The sequence below is a fragment of the Alligator sinensis genome, unplaced genomic scaffold (genome assembly GCF_000455745.1).
Source record: "Alligator sinensis unplaced genomic scaffold, ASM45574v1 scaffold98_1, whole genome shotgun sequence".
In the NCBI taxonomy this organism is placed as follows: Eukaryota; Metazoa; Chordata; order Crocodylia; family Alligatoridae; genus Alligator; species Alligator sinensis.
In genome coordinates, this window is record NW_005842058.1 from 1,162,344 (window position 1) to 1,173,652 (window position 11,309).

At 47.6% G+C, this 11,309-nt stretch overlaps 1 pseudogene; it reads right to left on the reverse strand.

Annotated features, from left to right (window-relative positions):
* Positions 1-2,851: 2,851 nt before the first annotated feature.
* LOC112550209 lies at positions 2,852-3,609 on the reverse strand (annotated as a pseudogene).
* Between the last annotated feature and the right edge of the window lie 7,700 nt (positions 3,610-11,309).

An 11,309-nucleotide genomic window follows, 5' to 3' on the forward strand; every position in this document is an offset into this window, starting at 1 on the left:
AGCAGGGAGTGGTGCAGTGAGGTGCACCATGCCTGCTTCTGTGCACGCTGCCTTCCCAACCTCATGCCATGTAACCACCTAGCGGTGTGCTGAGCCTACTGATGAACGCACGCCACCCAATTTCCATTTCAGGGGAGGGACAGCTTATGCAGAGCTCATGCCGCAGTCCTCATTGCAGCGATCCCTGGTGCAGTACTGAAGCACACAGACATGCCCAGTGCTTAGGAAGAACCAGTACATACTCTCCTTTTTTTCTGGAGCGGGTATGTCTATGTTTTCATGTGTTTTGGTGCTACCCCTGGGGCATGCTTGTATACTGCCTAGTGCCTGGAAGCACGGGCCCCATTGTCCTGTCCTAACTGTGCACATAGAGGATGCCATATGAACGAGCTGGTTCTTCCAAACCCACAGACCAGGTACAACTTCAGATTCATTGTGCAGGCTGTTAGTGGGGAAGTTTGTGCTGGGAATTGCCAGACAAAATGAAAACCATGTGGAAGGTGTGACGAGCTTCCCTTTAAAACATGACTCCCTTTGCCAGAACAAGTCTGTTCTGGAGAAATCCCCCACACTGGTAGCATAACTATCCAGAGGTTCTGGTTTTATGACTTCTAAATCATCAGACCCCAAACCTGGAGCAATGGGCACACGTTGGATCCTAACATAAGGGATTATTTGCACAAGCAACTCCTCTGTCCCTGTTGGGGTCTTGTTTGCACTTGTACCTGGGATTGCCTCGTCAGAGCTCCATGTCTTAGGATCTGCACTACTGAACAACTGGGAAAGAGCCTCGTTGGCAATTCTCTCTGGGTCCATGGTACTTTGGCTCAGTTGGTCACTAACCACCCGTGAAAGGGGGCGATCGGAGAGTTCCTCAATTATGACGGTAACCACGTCTTGAGGAAAATGTGCGTTGAAACCCGTTACGTCATCATACGGGTCTTGCTCAGATCCAGATCTTTGTAACACCTTTCTGGGAGTCGAAAGAACAACTTGATGAAGTGTTTCTTCCTGTTCTGGACGTAGCAGTGCTTCTTGCCCTGCAGCTGTCACGAGGCTCATTCGATGTCTGGACAGGCCTTCTTCCATGGCCTGTTTCAGGTTCTCAGCAAGTGCGTTCACTTCAGCCCTTGATAAACCTCTCTGGTACTGCGGGCTTGTGCCGTCAGTTGAAATTAAGACTTTTGACAGGAATCTAGTTAATATTTCCTCCACAAATGTCATGGGTACTGCGGGAATACATGAGTTTAGAGTTGGTTTTGGAATCTCCTTTATCTTGCCAACATCACTAGGGCATTTGTCAGCAATCTTTACGCCTTCAGGTGTTGAAGATGAAGTATCCTCTGACCTGGCTTGAAATTGAGGTTTGGCAACTTCTTTTGCTATTGTAGCTGCTATCCTACGAGCTAAAATATCTTTGTGATTTGTTAGGTCTCTGCCAACAAAAATACCAGAATCAGCCGGTTCTGCAGTGCTTGTGCAAGCTGAATCGAACAGGTCTCCCATGGCCTGGCTGTCTTCAGTGTGTAAAGATCTTCTTCACTGATATGTTCATTCATGTTCCTCTGCTGTTTTGAGAGGAGTACTTGCAAAGCCTGTAGAATACTTTTAGTTGCATCCTTCAGCAACAAAGTCTTTTCTGCATCTAAATCCTCGATGGAAAAGAGGGAAGAAACCATGGACAGAAGATTTCCTGCTAGTTTTTCAATGATACGAGGAACTATTTTACCAAGGTCAGATGGGAAGCTGTTTGGGTTCTCCAGAGGCTCAGTAACATCTCTGGGTGTATCTCCAACAATACTGACAGCTTCGGCATGGTGGTGAAGTGGTGATTCTCCAGAAAGAGAGCTCTGCAGTGGAGTCCCAGAAATCTCTTGGAAGACCAAGTCACAAAGAGCTTCGGAAATAACCAGACACCCATTTCTTAAGCAGTTCTGCAAGTTGACTTCAGACTGAAACTGTGCCAAAAGCTTGTCGTAAACCAAATCAGCAATGGTTTGCATCATAGCATGCTCTGTGGCATGTGGATGGTCAGCGTGCTGGCTACAAGTGTCATCTTCTTCTGAGATTTTTGCCATCCCTCTACTGATTACCTTCAGGTGAAGCAAGTCATATCCTGCAAGCTCCATTTTCTTTTCCTTAGAGGAAGATGTGCAGGCAGCGGGAGGCAGAGTATCAGATAAAAGCTTGCTGATTATATTTTCCGAATACATGTTGCAGACCTCCGGAGTAGATGGTGTGGGACTTTGGCACTGGGAGGTGCTTTTAGGAGCATCTTCGCAAAGCTTCTCATCAGTTTTCCCAGGATGTAGAAGTTTATACAGAGCTGAAGGGGGTGCTTTTGCTAAGGGTTGGTGATCAGTAATTTCTCTCCTTCACAAAACACTTAACCCCTCTGCTGACCCACTCTTGTTGCTTTTCATGTTTTCATACAGTGCGACTTTAGAAGCACTTTTGTGCAGAAGATCAGATAAACTGGAGTGAATAATTTTGTCTGTCAAGGTATCTATGTCAGGGAAGAGACCCTGATCTTCTGAAGGCTGCTGGGCTGTGGCCTGACATCCGGAAAGCTCACTTAACACCAAATCAACCAGATCTGTACTGAACCATGAAGGATCGCTTCCACGGATCGCGCTGTCCCAAGCAAGTAAGTTTTGGGAAGGTACACATTTGTTCATTAGTTCATCATATGAGTCTTTCAAAAAGGTGTCAGCATAAATACCAGCAGGTGACTGCAAGGACTGAGGCTCAGTGGTGTATGTTGGCAGTGGTGCTTCCCCTTCAGGGAATATTTTTCTGTATGATGACAAGAAGGGCTTTCTCACAAGGTATCTGCCAATCTGGGGTAGAGTTATGCTGGAGCTGACTGCCCTTGGCTTGATGAGTATATCCTGGGGGGATGCAGAAGGTTTGAGCCCCACAGCTCCTGCGTGGTAACGCACTTTTCTGATGCCCCCTGAGGGGAGTTGTGCAAGCTTAGGGACCTGGAGCTGTCGTAGCATTTGCCCTTCCCTTTGGACCTCTTTCCCAGAACTGAGCATTCTTTCCTGGGCATTGATCGGTGAAAATAATTTTCTAAGCATGCCTGTTTTAGGGCGATCATGTGTGACATCAGAAGAAATATCTTCCCTAAAGCCATGGGTTTCTAATTGGCCATTTTTTTGTGATTTGTGTTGAAAGTAACTTTGGCCACGGGGAAATTGCTCGGCTTGTTAAATTCTGCCTGGGATGCTCAAGCAAAGCTGCCATGCACGTACTCTCCTTGCACAAATGAGTGATTTTATTAGCCGGATGAGGTAGTACTGCTGCCGGTTCAGTCTCAGGAAGATTGTGTTCCCAAAACTTTCTGCCAAGAGTTGGAGATAGGCCAGGTGACTGTTGAGAAGCCAGTGAGGTTAGTTTTCCTCTACTCCCTTTCTTCCCACGTCTTGGAGATCTCCTGGGTGTTATCTTTCTGCCTGCGTAGACAAACTTTTGGGAATTGGCCTCCTCGTCTGTCAGATCTCTTGCGGTTATTTTTCTCTCTTTGTATTCTATCATTGCTGGATAGATGATATCTGTTATCTCATCCACAGCCCATGTCATCATATTTGTAACTGCATCGGTCATTTCTTTGGTCTTGTTTCTCTGTAGCAGGAACAAATGAGAAAGGACAGTAAAGGTGTTAATTAATTCCTCCATTCTCCCTTCTACACATGGCACCTGCCATCTACTGAGTGCAATTCAAACTTTTAGGATAAATAATAATAGCCCCCCAGGAAATGTGACATAAATTCACAGATGCTGGGGTCGGAAGGGACCTCAACAGGTCATCGAGTCCAACCTCCTGCCTGGGCAGGAAAGACTGCTGCCCCAGCCAGATGCCTATCCAGGGAAGGGAGAAGTAAGGGAGGGTGGAAAGGCCCCTGTGGACATCAGAGGAGTGGTGGGGGGAGCTCTTGTTAAATGTGCACCCGTCTGACTTGGGTGCTGCTGCACTGAAAACTAAAGGGTTGCTCCATGTCTCAGCCACTGGGGATCAAGCACAGAGTGACAGACAGCTGGACAGATGGACAGGGCTGCAGGGGAATATGGGGATCAAAGCTCCCACCCATTAAAAGGGCACAACTAGGTATTTCATCCCAAGTCCAAATATTTCAGGGGGCCTGAACTGGCAGAGATCACAACTGGCTTTTACACCAAAGTTACTCCCATGTTGTGCATGCCAGGGCCCTGTGACCTGGGCCTGAATTACAGCCTGTGACTGAGAAGGGCCACAGCCCTGAGCTCATTAACCATGAGGAAGGGTTGGGGACCAAGAAGAGAGAGGGGCCCAACTGCGCCACTTGGCCCAAACCCAAGAGCTTCTGGGGGTGGCACCTGAAGGGCAGGAGGGTTGGACAGAGGAATAGGAATCAGATTCTCCCTCACCTGTATCAGCCTCAGCCAGAGAGACCTGCCACCACAAAGGTGTGTTCAGGCCTGAGCCACTGGCCTGGGGCTCTGGACCTGGCCCTGCAGGCTGGTGTCAGCCCTCTATGAGGTCACTGACTCAATGGCCCAGTGCCTGATATCCTACCAACACATCTCTATGAGCTCACGGTCTGCCCTGCCCTCCCCACCCAGCCAGGCTCATCCCCTACCCATAGCAGCCACTTCACCATATAGTCTAGCATATCCTGTAACCCATCCCTAATAGTCCCCAGTGCCCGAGGCTGGAGACCCCTGTCCTGGACAATGCGGGGGCTAGCCTGGCCAGAGGGGGGGACAGTTCTGCCAAAGCCCATGTAGTGCATACAACATGCCCAGCAGCATGAGAGAAAACCAAGGGTGTTTAACTCAAGCTCTACCCCGCCCCGAAGCACATTTATGGAGTGGCTTCAAGAGCCACTCTGATGCACGTGATGCTCTGGGAGTGTTATTTCATGTCCCCATGCTGAAAAATGGCAGTGGGGGTGCTTTAACTATAGCTCATTGAAAGAGCTTTAGTTAAAGCACCCCGACCACCATTTTTTACCCCTCTGTCTTTGATTTTTCAGTGCAGGGACACTGCTAGAGCTTGTCCAATACCATGCTCCAACAGACTCTGGCCTCATGTGTATCACACTTAAGTCTGCTCCCATATGCCTTGTTGCATGTCTATAGGTGCCCAAGTGACAAAACTAAGTGGAAGACATGGGAGTTAGGGGTACAGCCTCTGAATTAGAACTACCTAGACCTTAAGCCTAGGGACAGGCATTCAAAAAGCCAGAGCCTGAATTGAAGCAACCTTTGCAGGATAGTTTAACCTGCCTAGGTTGAACTGGTTTGTAAGAGCACAGACATTCTCCCTGGACTGAGGCAATGTGGACAGGGAGCTGGAGGGCACTAGAGCAGGCCCTCAGCTGCAGGGAAGCTGTGCTGGTAGGGCATGGCCAGTCTGGGATGAACTGGTCTAGCTCAGGTCCCTGCTGGTTGGGCAGGGAGTGGGGAATTAAACCGCTCTCAGGCCAGACCCCCGCTCCTGCCTGGCCTTGATGTGGCTGGGGAGCAGAGGTGCACAGCCAGCCCTGCTGGGCTGGAGCAGAGAGCCCAGGCCAAAGAGCATGCCAGGATGTTGGAGGAGTCTGGTTTAACTTAAACCTGGTTGAATGTAGTTTCAGACTCAACTGATTTGGCTCAAACCGGTTTATGCCATGTCTGTCCCAGACTCCTTCCTGGTTTATCTCAAACTGGTTTGGGACATTTTGAAATTGATTTATGTGCACTGAATTCTGTTCTGGATGTGGGGAAAGAAGCTTATTTCAGTAAAACATCCAGGTGAGACTCTTCTTGGAGGGAGTTGACAATGAATTCCTGCCTTTAAATCCTTGTATTAGCTAATACAATAATTACTTGGCAAAACCTAACTGGCATTTCTCTTCCCTTCCCCCATCTTCAGAATGGCACACCAGTCTACCCCGCCCCGCCCTCTCTTGAAATGGTACTTTGGGCTCCGAAGGATGCTGCGAGGGCTTCCCTTGTGGTTGTATACGGCTTCCCATCAATGTGGTACCTGGAGCCATGCACAACCAGACACTGTCCACATCTTTCAGAAGGTAATGATTATATTGCACCCCCCCCTCTTGAAACAATCTCAGCTCCGGACTTGATTCAGTGATTGGTAAGGGACATTTGTGTTCTTGTCCATTAATAATCAAGCTATAAGGTATCACTTCTGTGATTTGTGTTTGCAAATTGCTGTTTAAAAGTACTATGGTTCATTGTGCCAAACGTGGACTCAGTACCCCTCTGTCTTTGATTCTGCTAGTTAAAATGTATTTGACAGTGCTATGCATTGTTTGCAGTAGCACTGGTTCCATGCTGATTAAATAAATCGCCCCAGCCCAGCCCAGCCCAGGGCTGGAAAGCATGCTGGGATGCTGGGGCACTGTGATTTAACTTGAACCAGGAAGGGGTCTGAGACAAATGATTTGGGTAAAACTGGTTTATGAAACTTCTAAGTCTGGTACTACATTCAACCAGGTGTATCTTAAACCAGGTTCAGCCATTTTGAAACTGATTTATGTGCCACTGAGCTTATGTTCTGTTACAGGTTTAAACCAGTTTCTGATCACTTAAACTGGTTTATCTGTGTACATTTGGCCCTAGCATTAGAGGGTATAATTGGGGGTGTTAAGCATTTGGGAAAAGAACACGTAGGTGATATTTTTGTTGTTGGGAGGGCAGTGGAATCAAGTGGTTACAACAGGTGGGACTTGCGCAGATAACTCCTTATTCTCCTCCAGCAACTGGCAAACAGAAATATCTCCTTTTCCCTTTCTGAACAGGGAAACTCATATATCTCTCTCTCTTAGAAAAGGAACTTTGGAGTCATGACTCTAGGGCATTTTTCCTGACCATGCTACTGACCCTTGTGCAGTGTTAAATCATTTTTTTCTCTCTTTACCCTTTTTCCTAATTTGAAACTGCTATGGACTATACTCCAATTAGTAAATGGCAGTACATTTCCAATTTTTTTGTTCTGGTTGTTATTGCTTTCAATTATTGGATTGCAACTCTTGTGTGAATATGGTTCAATTAGTCTGAGGCAGAATTTTTCTTACCCAGAGGACTAGTACAGGAGGGTTACATTAGAGATGATGTCAGAAGGTAAAGAAAGGTTGCTTTTTCAAACACCTTAGTGCCTTTTAAATTAAGGAGGAAACCTACTGAAGTAATCAAAGTAGTTAATGAATGAATGACACAAGTCACCTTCTTCAACAGAGTTCCTCAGAGAACAGGCTGGAGAATGTATTTCTAATCTCAAATGTTGCATGCAGGGATTCAGAACATAGAGGTGTTCAACACTGTTTGTGTGACTGTGAGGCTGTGTGGTCTTTTGTGTCTGTCCCAAAGATTTTCTGAACCTTCCTGTCTAGTTCAGTGCAACAGATTAAAATTAAATACTAGGTAATGATTTTTAAATTAGCTGCTTTCATATTTCCTGTGTTTCTGTGTTCTCTCTCTCTGTCTGTCTATTTCTCTATCCCCAGCTCTCTCTATCTCTCTCTCTTCATCTCTATCCCTCTGTCTGTCTCTCTACTATCCCCATCTCTCTCTCTCTCTCTCTCTCTCTCTCTCTCTCTTTCTGTCTCTAAACCTTCCACTGGAATACCCACTGTCCACCCACTCTGATTCAGTCAGAAGATCATTGGGCTGTGACTTAGGGGGATGGAGATTTGGGGCCTGAGAGAGGATCTCTTGGTTGTTTGGATACAGATTTTATTTGGGCTAGTGCAGTGCAGCCTGCAATGGTCAGAAGAAGTGTAGAGACTTAAGGGTTATGAGTGCATTGGGTGCTTAGCTTTTGGGGAAAGGAGAGCTGGTTTGGTTTAATGCAGCCAGGAGATTGGGTGGTAGGTGAGAGAGGTGTGTGCGCTTGGGGAGAGGTGTGTGGCTTGGTCTGGTGGCTGTATTCTGGGGCTTGGGATGGGTAGGGTACCCTGGCTGGGTGGGGTGCAGCTGGGGCCATCAGGGAGAGGATGCTCAGGCTTGGGGTTGGGCTGGTGAGTGATCTGAGGATCAAAGGGAAGCTTGATGACAGCGACCATGAACTGATCTCTTTCTCTGTCCAACAGAGGGCAGGCAAATCCCTCAGTAAAACAGAAATCTTCAACTTTGGGAAGGCTGACTTGCACAAACTCAGGAGACTGGTCAGTCAGACACTCAGAGACCACGGCCCCTCAGAAAGGGGGGTCCGTGGGGAATGGTTGTTCTTTAAGAATGCAATCCTCAAAGCTGATGGAAAGTCCATTTTGTCCCGCAGGAAGTGCAGTCAACGGGCTGGGGAATCCCCTTGGCTCAATAAGGAACTTTTGGACCTCCTGAAACTAAAAATAGAAGACTACACTAGATGGAAAACATGAATCATCACCAAGGAGGACTGCACAGCACTAGCCCACACCTGTAGAGAGCAGACCAGAAAAACCAAGGCAGAAACCGAACTCAGGCTAGCCACGAGAATCTAGGACAACAAAAAGTCCTTCTTCAGAGATGTATGAAGTTGGAGAAAGAAGAAAGGCAACATTGAACCTCTGCTAAATGAAATGGGGCAGCTGACGTATGATGCTCAGGAAAAGGCCAGTCCCTAAATGATTACTTTGTGTCCTGTCCAACAGGGTGACCCCCTTGGGAAAGTGGACGACTGACGCAAAGCATCCAGGGTGCGGGAGATGGGCCCACAATTGACATAGATTATGAGGGAACATCTTGAGAGGCTCAACATCCATGAGCCCGCAGGCCTGGATGGTATGCACCCGAGAGTCCTGAAGGAGCTGGCGGACATCGTAGCACGCCCTATGGCAAAGTTATTTGAGAACTTGTGGAACTTGGGAGAGGTGGAAGACTGGAAAAGAGCCAATGTGGTCCCAATCTTCAAGAAAGGAAGGAAGGAAGATCCAGGGAATTACAGGCCAATCAGTCTAACATCCATCCCAGGAAAGATCCTGCAGAAAATCATCAAAGGGTCTATCAGCAATAGGCAAATGGAAGGCAACTTTCTGAGTGCCGGCCAACATGGCGTTGTTGCTCGAAGGTGTTGTCTGATCAACCTAGTCTCCTATGACCAGGTGATGCACTGCCTGGACAAGGAAGACGAGGTTGATGTCATACATCTGGATTTCAGGAAAGCATTTGACTTTGTCTCCCATGATGTCCTCATGGTTAAGCTGGGAAACTGCGGCCTCAACCATCTCAGTCCCAGTATGATTTAGTTGTGTGAAAAACAGCAGAAATATTACAGCTAAGCTTTCAAAATCACTGCTTGATTTAAACACCCTTGGTTTTGTCTCACACTGCTGGGCATGTTGTACGCACTAGATGGGCTTTGGCAGAACTGTTCCCCCCCTCTGGCCAGGCTAGCCCCCGCATTGTCCAGGACAGGGGTCTCATGTGCTGTTCTCTCCAGCCTCTGGCACTGGGCACTATCAGGGATGTGCTAGACTATATGTTGAAGGGGCTGCTATGGGTAGGGGATGAGCCCAGCTCAGTGGGGAGGGCAGGGCAGACTGTGATCTCATAAAGATGTGTTGGTAGGATACCAGGCACTGGGCCACTGAGTCAGTGACCTCATAGAGGGCTGACATCAGCCTGCAGGGCCAGGTCCAGAGCCCCAGGCCAGTGGCTCAGACCTGAACACACCTTTGTGGTGGCAGGTCTCTCTGGCTGAGGCTGATACAGGTGAGGGTGAATCTGATTTTTATTTCTCTGTCCATCCCTCCTGCCCCGCAGGTGCCACCCCAAGAAGCTCTTGGGTTTGGGCTAAGTGGCGCAGTTGGGCCCCTCTCTCTTCTTGGTCCCCAACCCTTCCTCATGGTTAATGAGTTCAGGGCTGTGGCCCTTCTCAGTCACAGGCTGTAATTCAGGATATGAAAGGATACCAAGCTTGAGAGTACAATAAGCATTGTGAGCTACGTTGTTTTATATTTTTAGTGGGGTGTGCAATTCATTGCCAGTCAACTTCCCTTCTGTTTTGTGTACTGTTGCAGGTCCCTGAAGGGCAGCTGGAGAAGAACAAACGGAAGCAGGAAAAGGAACTCGGGAACAAAAGGTGTGGGTTGGGGAGGGCAGGAGGGAGGGAGGCCAGGGAATTGTTAATGTATGCTTAGATGAACCCTGATGGAGACTGTGTGCATCTCTACACTTTCAAACACCCATTAGGAGCAAGCAGCCCCACGCTTCAAGTTGCACCATGCATTCAATCTTGGGTTTGCCCCGATTGCGTGTGACAAGGTTGAGGCATTGTGCTGGTTGTGTATATTGATATGCGGCAGTCAAGGGTTTTGCGGGTTGTTTGGCTTTGCTGGTTAAGCGGTTGATCCAAATAGATGCGATTGGAGGCAGTGCGTAGGTTTTTCTCGGTTGGGTTGTTAAGCGGTTCTCAGTGTTAGCGTAGAAATGCAGGTTTGTTCTCGGTTCTGTTGGTGGCTTGGCTGGAGGTTGCGGGGCCAGTTTGAGGCTGTTTGTGGTGCAATTTGTTTGCGTCTGGAAGTGAAGGCTCTGAGGGTGCTTGAAAGTGTTAATCTCCAACTCCACAGGGACAAAGATCTCATCCTGTGTCCAAACGATCGTAAAGGTAGTTGGCTTGGTCATTGTCAAACTATTTGGAACGAGCGGGTCTAAGAAGTACACAGTCGAACAATAAATGGTATAAAAAACTTTTCACCTTGCGGCTGGTGCTTTTCTGAACTGAGAAGATTCGGTCATTATCCTTCCTACTGAGAGCTGGCTGAAGGAATAAACTTTTTCATTGTATCTGCCGATCCGATCTGTGTTCATACTTGTTTAATGCAGATATTTCCTGTTGTGATTTACAAGGGGTAAAAGACTGTGTAACAGATGGCTCCTGGTCATCAATTTACAATTGTTAATGCACTGTAGGAAAGCAGTCCTGATGCTTTGAGGAACGAAAAATAAGGTACAGTGAAGTTGTGATGCTTTGGTATGATCTGTTGAAGTTCAGCTGATCCTTGTCTAAAAAGAAACAATGCTCCCAATAAAAGTAAAATACTCAGGAAACTTGTGAGCTGCTTGGTGTTTTTTTCGTTCCAGTTTTTCAGACCTTATTCTCTGAATGCCTCTGGTACGAGTCTTGCTACTTCTAATAGCACGGTGGGTGCTTTTTCTGTACGGCAGTGGGAAGATGCACTTGTCAACTTGCAAGAAGGAGAATGCCTGTGTCAATCCCCAGTCACCTCAAGGTTTTCGCGACTCCCTGAAGTCTAGCCGTGGTCCCCCTTTGCCTGTTCAATGTCATGTCCACAGGCTTTCAGCCATCTCTGCCTAGTTCATCCCTACTGAGTTGTGAGGGA